Genomic DNA, 13,570 nt, shown 5'->3' with positions numbered 1-13,570 from the left:
CGTCTAGCATATTAAGACCAAAAGCGAGCAACTGACAATAGAAGTACTCCTACCAGTACATAGTCCTGAGTTCGCAGTTGGCTAGAAGCCACTGAAATAATCGATATGTTACACTGTTGGTTGCAGGTAGGAACAGACTGCGGTGCAACGGGTAGATTCCGGATATGGGTGTTACAAGGCAAGAGAAATAAAAATTTGGAAACAAATTAAGGGCGGGCATGCATGTTTCCAGGAATGTCATTACGTCTCTTTATTCTCCTCATTAACTGCCTACCATGTCTCCCCTCTAATCCTGTATTGCACCATTATATTGGGAGAATGGTAGTGGTCCTAGTGCTTATTAGCATTGGACACCCTCAGTGGTCAGTTATGTTTCTGAAAACTGGTCTGCTCTGGCTTCTGCCGCTCCGCTTTGACAAATTCTCATAGGCTTCTTGTATGCAAACCTCATTTTTGTCTTAACTGAATTGCAGCTACTTGCCTTGTGATTGATTTTATTTTCACCTGGTGATACTGTTGTTGAATATGCACCATTGGAAGGTCGATAACAAAGTATAACCAAACAAAGAGAAAACTTCTCTGTGCTAACACTGATATAAAAGAGCACTACCATACACATATTCCAAGCAAACTCGAAAGGTATGCTAGTGCTCTTTCGAGTTTATTTGGAGCATAGGAGCCACCTGTTTGGAAAAATGAATTTCAATCTGATACTAAGAAAACATTTCTTGTCAACCCTTTTGCTAACAACGAAATATAAATGTTGCCAATGACTTTGTTTTATATGAATGCAAGATTCAAGATCTTGTGAAGAACATGGCATCCTCTCTTCATTAGTATGCTCATTTCACATGTTTTTACTTTCACTATATGTGTAATATTTTTTCATTACAATATTAATGTTTCCAACAGATATACATTTCACCATAACTTCCATGGGAATTTATGTCAGATCAATTCCATAGGAAAAGGGTAATTTTCTAAGTAACAAATTGTTACACTATGGAATCAAGGTAACACAGTTAAAATACCAGGGCCACAATAAACAAATTGCAACCGAAGTGCAAAAGGTTCAAGACTATCCATGCAACAATAATTTGCATCCTCTCCCAATGATTGAACTCTCATAACTTATTGTAACATCGAATTTCATATGCGATATATGAGAAGTAGATTATCTACGGCCATGGGAGGACGGATGCAGACTCCGAGCTTGGGAGCAGTCCTGCAAGCACTCCGTCGCCATCTGGTAGCATCGGTACATAATCCATGTATAAGGGCAGCGGTAGCACTTGGTGCCACAGTCCGGAACTGATGATGTCCACGCACATGGCACAAAGTCATTGTCAGGTTCGATCCCTCGACCTGTGCATCAATTGTAAGGTTAATATATATCCTTTGCATATTGTATTGCATGAGACAGTGAACTCGTTATGTGATATATAGATGACAAGTATAGTAGATTAGCCTAGAGACAGCATGACTGGATCAGATTCAATCTCCATGCAATGATGAAACAATGAAAAATAGCGTTAGAGCATCCTCTCTACCTAGCTAGAATATGTGACTTACCCTGAGCACGTACGTGTGGTTACCCATCCGAGAAGAACCAAGAAAATCGCCAGTGCTTGCTTGATGGGTTTGCCGTGGTGGTTCACCACGTGCCTTATCATCTATAGAGAATTTTTACATGGCCATGTTAGTATTGGTTCTCCAAGGTACATATGTACTTACATATAGGCGGACATGTGCTATATTAATGGGAGTTGATTGATATGTTCTGAATGTCAGATATGTGTTCAAAAAGGTCTCTGTTAATTTTGATTCCCCACATCTGTTTCAAATCTTCCGTTAATTTACGTTGTGTTGAGTGCTCCATGTTGTCCGCCTGTGCGTTGCTATGAGAGGTAAAAGATCAAGTGTAAAAGACGCAAATCTGCCAAACAATAATAATAACCATTAAGTGTAATATTAGTGTCCCAAATATATTGAGGTAAATCGAACCAGTAGGTAAACCATCAAATCCAAGTGCAACTAAATATGCAAACGAATGTACAATAAAGTATATTTATATCCTTGTCTCGCTCTAATCAGCTAATAAGATAATGTTTTACAGGAAGTAGTTTTCGATTTGCCTAGGTATTTAGCCTTACGTATAAGCAAGGATAAAAGGTCAATTTGAAAACACCTATAATTAGCCGAGATTAAAAATTTGGATATTAACTCCAAAGACAGCCAATTCAGTAGCTTCCCCTTTCACTTGACTGTTCTTTTTTTCTGTTTCACCTACATCATTCTGCCAACCTTTCACCTACTTAAACATTTACCCTACAGTTCAGTAGCTTTCCCAAATGACACACCATTACATAAGCTTGAAAGGGAAGATGCAAAGGTAGAAGCAGATCATCAAAATGATATCTATAGTTATGGCCAAGAAGAATCTTAAAGAAACAACGAAAGAAACCTTACACGAGCATCTGCATCTTTAGAACAACTTCAAAACTACAAATAGCATATGCACTTTTCAGAAAAATTTTAGAAATACAAGTAGCCGTTACAATTTCAGAACATTTGGTTTCCTGATCTATCTGCACACATGAACAATGGCCTTTTTTACTTGCGAAGCATTAATTGGGCAATACAAGATCTATTGTCACACCGAAACAGGTGGGATCACTCAGAGCAGTGCTAATCATGAAAAGATATTCAGTTTTGTAAAATCTAACTGCTCATTGGACCAAAGCCAGAATCCACTGAGTTTCCCTCATGCTCTTAGCACGTCTATCATCTTCTAGAGGCCCGCCCATGCCCTGGTGCAATCACTAAATATGTATGTAGAGATAACTGCATACGTTAGCTGCAGCACTACTTAAGATTTTAGGAGTTGTCAACAAACAATCAAGTACAAGGAGCATACCAATCCGATTTAGTTTGTCCAGAAAATTCAGTTGCTCCTCGAAAGCCTACATATGACAAATTAGTATCTTTCACGAGATAATGAAAACATCAATTTAAATGCACGATGAATTTAGGAATTGGGATAGTATATGCCATCTCAAAGCTGAAACTACCAGATGTCTAAAAGTAGATTCTCTGAATGCCAATATGACTGCAGCTAGAGATGCTTAGCTCCGTGCATTGCTTATAAGTTGTTTTGGGTATAGTCTCTACAGTGCAAAACAAAAAAAAATTCCATTAAGAGAATAGAAGTGAACACAATGGGTTACGACAGCACCAATGAAATTCGCATAAGAATCTTATATATGCCAAACTGATATGATATAAGAAAATCTACAAAACCCTACCAGGATCGGTATGTTTACACAGGAGAGAAAACTTGAAATTTCTCCAACCATGTATCCGCTGACAACTGCTTCTGATAGTATACTCAAATAAGAGCATTGAATCATTTTTTCCATTGATTCATTGTATTCTCAACTGAAGTCTGAAAGAAGATGAATAGGAAAATAGATCAATAGGTGGACATGAACATATTGAGCACAAAGAGATTCCAAAAAAGAACCATGGATAGGGAGGAGTTGGAAGCATCTGTACGTGTGACCACCCACATTGCATACAGATGTACAGGAGATACCTGAGACCCTTGCATGCTGGTCGCACTTCAAAGACCATCATCGAGTCGTTGTTGCTCATGTGCTACTGCTCAGGTTAGGTGGACAGGAGAACTCATGTCGTTGATTTTGTTGCGCTAGAGTGACCATCCATTTTTCTAATAATCACAACACTAACAGAAATACTTTGTTTAAAGGATTGTGCAGTTGTGCCTGATCAAATGCAGCCTAGTTAATACCATTGTTCATATGATTTGTGGTTAAATTTAGCTAGGTTTCTTCAGGGTATTGCTGAAAGTCAAAACTTATTTGCAAATTTCAACTGTACATATTGTTGCTTCAGAAGCTTGCTGCTTATTGTCTGTGACTTCCACTTGTACCCTCAAAGATGAGATCACAATTTTCTTTCCAGTACCTCTTCAAACCCTTAGCAACAGTTTTCACTGGATGAGGCTCCATATAGCTGCCAAACAACTGTTAGAACAGATATAAGAACAGAATTAACAAATAACTGAAGTTGAGAGTTACAACACCCCACGTAAATGGGGATCTTAGCCTTCATTGCATTCATCTTTAACTGATTAGCCAAGCTGATTAGCAAAAGCACCATGAGAATGAGGCTCAAACATTAATTATCAACAAAGGTGTAAGAAAGTAGCTATTTCTAATGCTTTAACATACATGTAGCCCTGAACTGGTTCAACTGAATGGACCAAACACAATATGCGGGGCAAAGGAAACACAATATGTTGTAGGTAGAATCTGGTGGCCCTGGAAAGAATTAATCATAGCGACCATTCATTTATCCATCAAGTACAATATATTTCTCCCTTTCAAAACTGGGCATATGCATAATCCTGCTCGGTTTGTCAAAACTGTAGGCATGTTAGCACCTTCGTGCCTAAAGCGTAGCAGTGTAGTTCCATTCTATGAAGAGTATGGTTTTCTATTTGCAGTTGCACATTGTACCAAGCTTTTCATTTTCTGCATTTTACCAAAGAGGATTCGCTTCGTACACCATTCGTGTGAAGTAATACAAGCACACATGGCATGAGAGATATCAGCTGGGTGCTGAGACGGATTGAAAGAGAGAGATACCTGAGGTAAATTCAGTGAACAGAGATTGCTAGGGCTCGAGCTCGCCTAGGGCCAGCAGAAGCGGCCTCCTCCGTGCTGCCCAACCTCTCCATGCGCCTTGCACCGCACCACCACATCGGATCCATTCCATTCCGCCCTGTCCTCCTCCGCTCTGAGTTGCGCCATGCCGGATCCACCTTCCCTGGCTTCTGCCAGAGCTACCGTACTACCTTCATCCAGGCAGCCGCTCTAACAGCTCTAACATCTGCAAAAAGATGGGTGTCACTATTGCTTAGATTTTGAGTAATCATTGCTTAGAAAGAGGGCGGGAGGAAGGGAGGGAGGGAGAATCAGTGACTTACCTTGAGCAAGTCACAACGTGGCTTGTCTGTTGATCTCCCCTCTCTATTCCAGGTCCAATATCTTTTTTTACTGATTCAAAGCAAAAGACTTCCCACAATTAGTAGGTTCCCAAAAAAGTTCCATACACGCATACTTTCCGGACAACAGAAACAACATGTAATTAACAAAGTCACTGAATGCAAAACCGCTGTTTTGGTGTACCACAATTCAAGGACACGTTTCATAAATGAATTAACAAAACCTGGCAGCCATCCTATAACTTCGCAAAACCTAGCAGCAGACCTAATAATTATAAAATAAGACTGATATGCACATGAAGTAACAAAAAGGAAAGCACTCCCCATTAATGACATCAAACATCATCCAACCTGATATGCATAAATGTGAATGCTTGCCCTTTCTTTGTGTTGTACGACTCACAACGTCTCTTGTTCAATTCATTCCTACGTTCATCAGAAATTAATGCAGCTCTAGAGTTATCCTCTGCCTCTTGACCTCCTTAGGATCAAAGGCTTGTAGCCTTCAATTTGATGCATTCTGAGTGCCTACAATAAAAATAGCAAATTGGATATTTTATCACACGTAAAGACTGGACATAAATAATTTGTGTGCATTAGTTTTCTACCTTTTTTCGTTTACAGTTCTTACAAAAATTGACACCTAATTGCATATGCATGTACAGTACCTACCTATCCAAAATGTAATCCAAAATTGAATACCAGAATAGATCATCGAATGGAAGATACACCTAATTGCATCCATCATCAGCACTTCTGAATTGCAATCCATTTTTCATCACTGAAAACAATAACATTAGGAGGGGGAAACATCAGCTCGGGTACAGGGGAAACAGGCAAATCCGATGTGTTTCTGGAGTGGAGGCGACATTGCCGTGACCGGATGGTGCATCAGGGAGGTTGGACTCACCGGATCAGGTATTCTTCTTGAGCAAAGATTGGTGGGCACCTCAGAGCGGAGTACCTGCACGGGCTGCTGGTGTGCGAGGGCGGAGCAGACTCACCGCGAAAGAGGCATCGCGCTGAGCCACTGCTTCAATCCGGCAAAGGGGAATCAGGCTGACGATGACATAGAAGATTTCGAAACCAGAACTGCCAGGCGGGGGATAAATCCAGATGAGCAAGCGGACGCATCGGCAGATTTTGTCACGACCCAAAACTTTTTAACGTGATCAAAAATTTAACAACATCATCATGAGCATCATTCAAGCATAATGGAGCATCATGTGCATATGATTGTTTGAGATAATTGAATTTTTTGCTTTGTTTAAGAAGAAGATTGTGAAGAAAGTTCAAATTTTGTTAAGTAACTACGCCCCCAAAAATTTTACTCAAATACTAGATTTCCAATGATGAATTTTGAATATTTTTTGAGAATTTTTGGATGTTTAACCCGAGCCATAAAAGTTTTGGAAAAATTGAAAACTGCAGTTTTGCTCAAATTTTTGTGAGCAATCCTTAATAGATTTTTGAGTTTTTTTGTGGAATTATGTTCTTGATGATTTAATCTTGCTCCAGTAAATTTTTGAAGATTTTTGGAGCTCAGCAAGTACATGATTGTGAATTTAGAATTGGAATTGCCGTTTTTCTTTATTTTTTTCACCCGGGCCCACCTGTCAGCCTCCCCTTCCCCCGCGTGACGTGGCCCGGCAACGCCGGTTGGCCAGCTGCGGCGGCGTCGCCATGCTGTCGGCCGCTTGCTGGTCCAGCGTGGCCGCGGGGCGATGCCACCCCGGCGCCCGCGCCTCTTCTTCCCCTTTCTCTCTCTCCCTCGGGCGCATTCCTTTTCTCCCCGTGAAACCCTAGCTCCGCCCGACCCGTTGCCACTTCTTCCTCCTCCCACCGCCCACCGCCTTGCACCGCCCGTCCGTGCAGCGGGTGAGCACCCCCGACGCGCCGAACCCCTCCTGCGCGCTCCGCTTTCGCCCGTTTGCACTTGTGGCCAAGCCCCCTTCGCCCCCCCTCGCCGCGACGTTGCGTCGCGCGCGCGAGCCACGTTGTGGGCGCGCTACATGGCGAGTCAAGGCCCGCGGCCGGCCTTCACTCCGCCTGGCCTGGTCTGACCTCCTGGGCCCACCTGTCGGCGCCCGGGAGCGCCAGATCCGGGTGGCCCTAGCGATTTTTCAGCGTTTTTCTTTTGTTTAATTATGCTGGAAACTTGTAAATTGCATAATAAATTGTTTAGGCCTTCAAAAATTGTGAAACTTGATTTGTTTGATTCCTAGGTGATGACTCTACTTAGAAAAGTTGTTGTTGTGCATGTTAATATCCTATACACTTAGTTGTGAATTATTTTTTCCAAAGTGAATGAAGTGCTTGATAATTGTTAGAATGCTCTAAAAATGTCAAATTAAATCCTAGTGGAATCTTGGTGAAATTTTCTATCTATGGGTACAATTTATGAAAATGATTTTATGCTGTTTAATAGGATTTTGGAGTGTCAAATGAATTGTTGCCTGCAAGCTTGTCTAAATTATAACTTTTGCTTAAAAGGTGATAAAATGTCCAAACCACTTCTGTTAGCTTTTTCTTCATGTCTAGTTTCCCTGTTAATTTCCTGAGAATTTATGAAAATGTTTAAATTATCTTTTAAGATTTAACTTGTTTAAAGTAGCTGAAAATTATGGAATTCATAAATAATTCTAATGAAATAATTTTATTGCCAATCCAACTCTCATGAGTTCCTTATGATGTCTTCTGTATGCAAACATTAAATCTTGATTTATGCTTTGTATATGAGTTGTTTTGAGCAATCCTCGTTTTGATTCTTATATTTTGCAAACGTAATCGGTGAGCTCCTTTTTTAGTGTTCGCGTGCTTCCTTGTTAGACGTGATGCTCATTCTTTATTTCATTGTACCATTTTTATATCATCAACATCATGCTAATGCATGCATTCCATTCATGCATTATAGTGATCGAGACGCCGGAGAACGAACCCGTTGAGCCCGCCGAGATCGTCGAAACCGAGCCGGGAGTTGATTTTATTGTCGAGCCGGAAAATAACCAAGGCAAGCAGCTAAGCATGATTCCTTGACCCATTTAATTTGATTTGGATTTAGTTATCTCACTCGGGTATATATATGTTTATGCTAAATATTATCTAGTGTATCGTCGATCCTATTTTTATGCATTGACCTCCCTTGCTTTTATATACCCATGTCTTGACACTTATAGTTAGTAACTAATCAATTGAATAAATGCTTAGCCATGCTTAGAGTTGATCCGTAACTTGGAAGAAATTGTTGGGAGTAGGATCACTTGCACACTACACAACTTTTACCTTGCTTGCGATTGTCCGGGTTTGGGGATGTTGAAAGTTTGTATCGGTCTAGTTGGAAAAGAAATGGTTTCATGGTTTGGGCGGAAGGTAGGGCCTTGAGAAAGGAGTCTAGTAGGCATAGTCCACTTAGATTGATTAAGGACCATCCGTGGATGATCTCGGTTTTGAGCATATTATCGTACTACCACATATCCAATCATGGTATGGATGAGCCGATTACCTTCTAAGTATTAATCTTTGATGCACGGTCCTAGATGCGTGGCCATAGGGCTTTGTAGAGAGGCTTAGGGGTGTCCTCGATGGATATAGGTAACTCTCCGCAAGTTAGGCATGATGTTCAACGGTTGAGAATTGTCGGGAAAGGTTGATGCGAGTTTATCCATTTTATTGCATGGCACTTCCGATCCCACCCAAGGCTTGTCCGTTTCTTTCCACTCCTGCCACAACCAGCGTAGTCTCAGCGTTCTCGCAAAACCTGTTTAGGTTTAGAATCTCTAATCCTCCCGAGCAGGTCAGCCTTGCCGAATGAGTCCAGTCTACTTTGTACTTACCTGTCACAACCTAAAGTTAATAAACATAGTTAACAATTAAAACAACATCATCACGAGCATCATCCAAACATAATGAAGCATCATGTGCATGTGATTGGCTTGAGTTAACTAATTTTCTTGCCTTATTTAAGTGAGTGTTGTGAAACAAGTTTAAATTTTGCTAAGTAGCTGTGCTCCAAAAAATTTTATTCAAATACTAGATTTCAAATGGTGAATTTTAAATATTTTTTTCGCAATTTTTTGATGTTTATCCCGAGCCATAAATTCTTGGAAGCTTTGAAAACTGCAGTTTTGTTTGAATTTCTGTGAGCAATCCTTAATAGCTTTTTAAGTTTTGTTGTTGCACTGTGTTCTTGGTGGTTTGATCTTGCTCCAGTAAATTTTTGACAATTTTTGAAGCCCGGGAAGTACAAGTTTTTGAATTTGGAATTTGAATCATTGTTTTTCTTTTCTTCCACTCGCCTAGGCCCACCGTCAGCCTCCCACCTCCGCCTTCCCCGCGCCTCCGGCTTCGCCCGTTGGGCAGCCCGTGCGGTGGCGCACGCCATCGGCCGCTGGCTAGGCCAGCATGGCCATGGAGGGGAAGTCATCCCGCGGCCACTCGCCTTTCCTCCCCCTCACTCATTCAAACGTCATCCCTTTGTTCTCTCGGAAACCCTAGCATTTCACCTCCCACCGCCGCCTCCTTCCTCCTCTTTGCCAGCCGCCGCGATTCGCCGCCACCGGTGAGCCCCCGCCCGATTCTTCGCGTGCACGGCACCTCCTCCACCCCCTTGCACAATTCAAGCCCTCACTGGCCTTCTCCCTTCCTTGCAGGAGCCCCTCGACATCGGCCTCCGTCCGCCGCCACCGCTCCTCGCCGTGCTGCCCCTCGCCACCCTGCTCTGTCCGTTGGTGCTGCGGGTGAGCATCCCCACCGCACCAAGCCCCTCATGAGCACGCCGCCCTCGCCCCGCTTGCGCTCTTGGCCGCGTCCCCTCGCCGGCCGCCGCGACGCCACGTCGCGCGCGGGCCACGTCGTGGGCGCGCTCTGGCCGCGCCCCTGTGGCAAGTCAAGGCCAGCGGCCGGCCTTGACTCGGCCCGGGCCTCCCTAGCCTCCTGGGCCCACTTGTCGGCGCTTGGGAGTGCCGGATCCGGGTGACCGTAGCACTTTTTCAGAGTTTTGAATTGTTTCATTTGAGCTGTTAACTTGCAGGCCTCCAATAATTATGAAACTTATTTTGTTTGGTTCCTTTGTGATAGATTCGCATGACAAAATTGTTGTTGTGCATGTTAAGATCCTGTACACTTAGGTATGATTTATCTTTGCCAAAGTGAGTCAATTGCTTGATAAATGGTAGGATGCTCTAAAAATGCCAAATTAAATCTTGTTGGAATCCTTGTGAAATGTGCTGTCTAATGATGCAACTTGTCCAAATGAATCTCTTAATAGGGTTTTAGTGTGTTTAATTGTTTTCTGCCTGCAAACTTGTTTAATTCATAACTTTTGTTTGAAAAAGATAAAATGTCAAAACCACTTCTATTATCCTTGTTTTCATGTCTATTTTCCCTGGTAATTTTCTAAGAATTAGAATGTTTTACATGTCTTTAAGATTTAACTTGTTTAGAGTAGCTAAAAATGGTGAATTGCATAAGTAATTCAAAAAAATGATTTTGTTGCAAATCCAACTCCCATGAGTTCTTTATGATATCCCCTGTATGCAAAAATTAAATCTCGATTTATGCTTGCTAGATGAATTGTTTTGAGCAATCCTCACTTTTGGTCCTTATGTTTACGAGCGTAGTAAGCGAGCTCCTTATTTAGCGTTCGTGTTGCTTCCTTGTTAAGTGTAAAATTCATTCCTCATTTCATATCATATCATTTTCATATCATCGACATCATGCTAATGCATACATTTCATTCATGCATTATAGTGACCGAAATGTCGGAGAACGAGCCCGTTGAGCCCACCGAGACCGTTGAAACCAAGCCGGGAATTGAGTTCGTTGTCAAGCTGGAAGAAAACCAAGGCAAGCAGCTAAGCATGATTCCTTGACCCGTTTAACTTGATTGGATTTAGTTATCTCACTTGGGTATATGTGTTTATACTAAATGTTTATCTATTGCATCATTGAACCTACTTTCATACATTGACCTCCCTTGTTTTTATATATCTATGTCCTTGACACTTGTAGTTAGTAGATAATCAATTGAATAAATGCTTAGCCATGCTTAGAGTTGGTTTATAACTTGTAAGAAATTGTTGGAATAGGATCACCTTGCTCACTACATGACTTGTTACCTTGATCGTGCTTGTCTGATTTTGGAATATTGAAAGTTCAGATCGGTCTAGTTAGAAAAATGGTTTCGTGGTTTGGGTGGAATGTAAGGCCTAGAGAAAGGAGTCTTGGAGGTATAATCCGCTTGAATCGGTTAAGGACCGTCCATGGATGACCTTGGTTTTGAGCATTTGATCGTACTACCACATATCCAATCAGGGTAAGGGTGAGCCGATTACCTTCTAAGTTTTAATCTTTGATGCACGGTTCTAGATGCGTGGCCATAAGGCCTTGTAGAGAGGATTAGGGGTGTCCCCGGTGAATCTAGGTGACTCTCCGCGCAAGTTAGGCGTGATGTTCAACGGTTGAGACTTGTCGGAAAAGGTTGATGCGAGTACCCCCTTGCCCAACGTGATCGGTTGGGTGAGTCGCATGGTCCTTGTGTCGTGTGGGTAAAGAAGTATATCCTTGCAAGGTTAATTAATCAATTCGAATTGCCGCGCTCTCGGTTACGAGCAAGCTCAATATCCAATAAATTCTTCGTAGAAGTATCAATTATGTTCGGATTTGGTTTATGTCACCTCGTGATACTTTATTTGTTTTGTAATTTAATTAACTAAATTTTGAGGTGGTTTGTGCAAGATGATTAAAATGCTAGAAAGTTAGGTGTTGGATTAGAGAGCTCATGCTTATGCAAATTACTTAACCCTAAAGCCTTATCTTGTGAGTCTTCATTTGCATAATCTTTGGTTATTAATTAATTGCGTAAGTCTTGGGAGTACCTTTGTACTCACATTGCTTTGTAAACTAAGTTTCAGGTAAGCCGGAAGTTATGTTTGGCCACTTCTACCCCGCGGATCCCGGTGCGGGTGAGGAGTAGGTTGGTGCGGCCTTGATGGTATCCTTGAGCAAGACTCCATTATTTTATCGTATCAAGTTATCCACTGCGCAATCGTTCTTTTGGGAATATCATGTTAAACATTAAACTTGGTGATTTATGTCCCTTCCTAAATGTTAAATAGTAAGTCCGAGGCTTGTATTTTGTTGTTGAATCTTAGATTTCAGATTTGAACCCCCCACCTTATGTTGAGCTTGTAATGTTTAGTTGTTAAATCTTGTTGTTTAAAAATTGCTCTTTGTGGTCCATCGGTAATATATGTGATTGTAAACGGTACGTGTGTATGCGTGATCTTGGCATATAGTGGAGCACATACCGGGACTACCGGATTTGATATTATTTTTGGCGAATGATGTGTTCGTTGTTTATGACTTAGATGTGGGTTAACACGAGGCACGCTCTTGGCGCGAGCGCGTGTTAGCTCGCATCTTAATATTAATGATCGGCGGTTCGCTTAAAATGATATTAAGTTGGACGGTTCTTACGTTACCGCCCAAAAGAAACATTTTCTCTTTGAATCAATGTCCTCCAAAACTTCTTTGGGGGCATCAAGTGCTATCAGGAGATAAACGAATTGGGACGTGAGCACCGATTTAACTAGTGTCATGCTGCCCGTCGGTGCAACGTTCTTTGCATTCCACATAGTTAGCTTGCCAATGGCCTTGTCGATCATGGGTTGGAAGTCAACACGCTTCAGTCTGCCCGTGGTCAAAGGTAACCCCAAATACTTGACTGGAAAACGGTTGCGAACTGCTGTGGTAGATCACTCAGGACGTAGTCGAGGTTAATGTCTGTGCATCGGATTGGAACCATCTTGACTTCTCAAAGTTCCTCCTTAGCCCTCATGCTTCCCAAAATCTTCTCAAGAGATCGGTTAGGGCGCTGATGTTCTCCTTTGTCGGATTGACAAAGATCGCCGTGTCATTTGCATACATGTTCTCCTTTGTCGGATTCACAAGTTTCTCCCCTGTAGCTTGCTAAGTAGGCCTTGTTCCGTGGCTACCTGTAGGAGCCCGCGCAATGGCTCAATGGCGACGACGAAGAGGAGCGGTGATAACGGGTCCCCCTGGCGTAGTCCCCTGCCATGCTGGATTGGTTCATTAGGAGCTCCATTTACAAGTACCCGTGAGGAGGTGTGGAGCAGAGCAGCTATCCAGTCCCTGCAGACACACGCCTCGACCTCCTCAGCACTCGACGCTCTGGATAATATCTTCCAAGCGGACAGCAGCACCTTGCCTCGATGATCTCTGATCATGACTCCTAACCCCCCTTCCTGCTCTGAGTAGGCACCATCGACATTGATCTTGATGTACCCATTAGGTGGCACACTCCATTTACTAGGGATATTTATCCTGCTTGGTTGGTTTCAGTATAGTTGATTCAGCAAACACGGCCTTCTTCCCTTTAATGTCCCCCTATCTCCTTGTCTAATTGGGCTCAGTGAGCCCCAGTAGGATGTTACGAACTGATCCGACAACAGAGATTGCTTTCGCTGAATGAGTTGCATCATTTCTGACTGAACGACAACAGAGATTGCACATCTAGGGTCA

General features: G+C 42.3%; 1 long non-coding RNA gene across 1 annotated transcript; it reads right to left on the bottom strand.

Annotated features, from left to right (window-relative positions):
• Positions 1-3,933: 3,933 nt before the first annotated feature.
• Positions 3,934-5,531, bottom strand: LOC112891529. Its single transcript, XR_003228568.1, has 4 exons — positions 5,381-5,531; positions 5,012-5,081; positions 4,671-4,914; positions 3,934-4,035 (listed from the first exon to the last, which is right to left on the bottom strand). It is a non-coding gene; the product is annotated as an uncharacterized LOC112891529 (long non-coding RNA).
• Positions 5,532-13,570: the final 8,039 nt, after the last annotated feature.

This window comes from Panicum hallii, chromosome 5 (genome assembly GCF_002211085.1).
Source record: "Panicum hallii strain FIL2 chromosome 5, PHallii_v3.1, whole genome shotgun sequence".
Classification (NCBI taxonomy): Eukaryota; Viridiplantae; Streptophyta; class Magnoliopsida; order Poales; family Poaceae; genus Panicum; species Panicum hallii.
The sequence above is the reverse complement of the archived record's forward strand: the minus strand, read 5'-3'. Positions and strand labels throughout refer to the sequence as shown.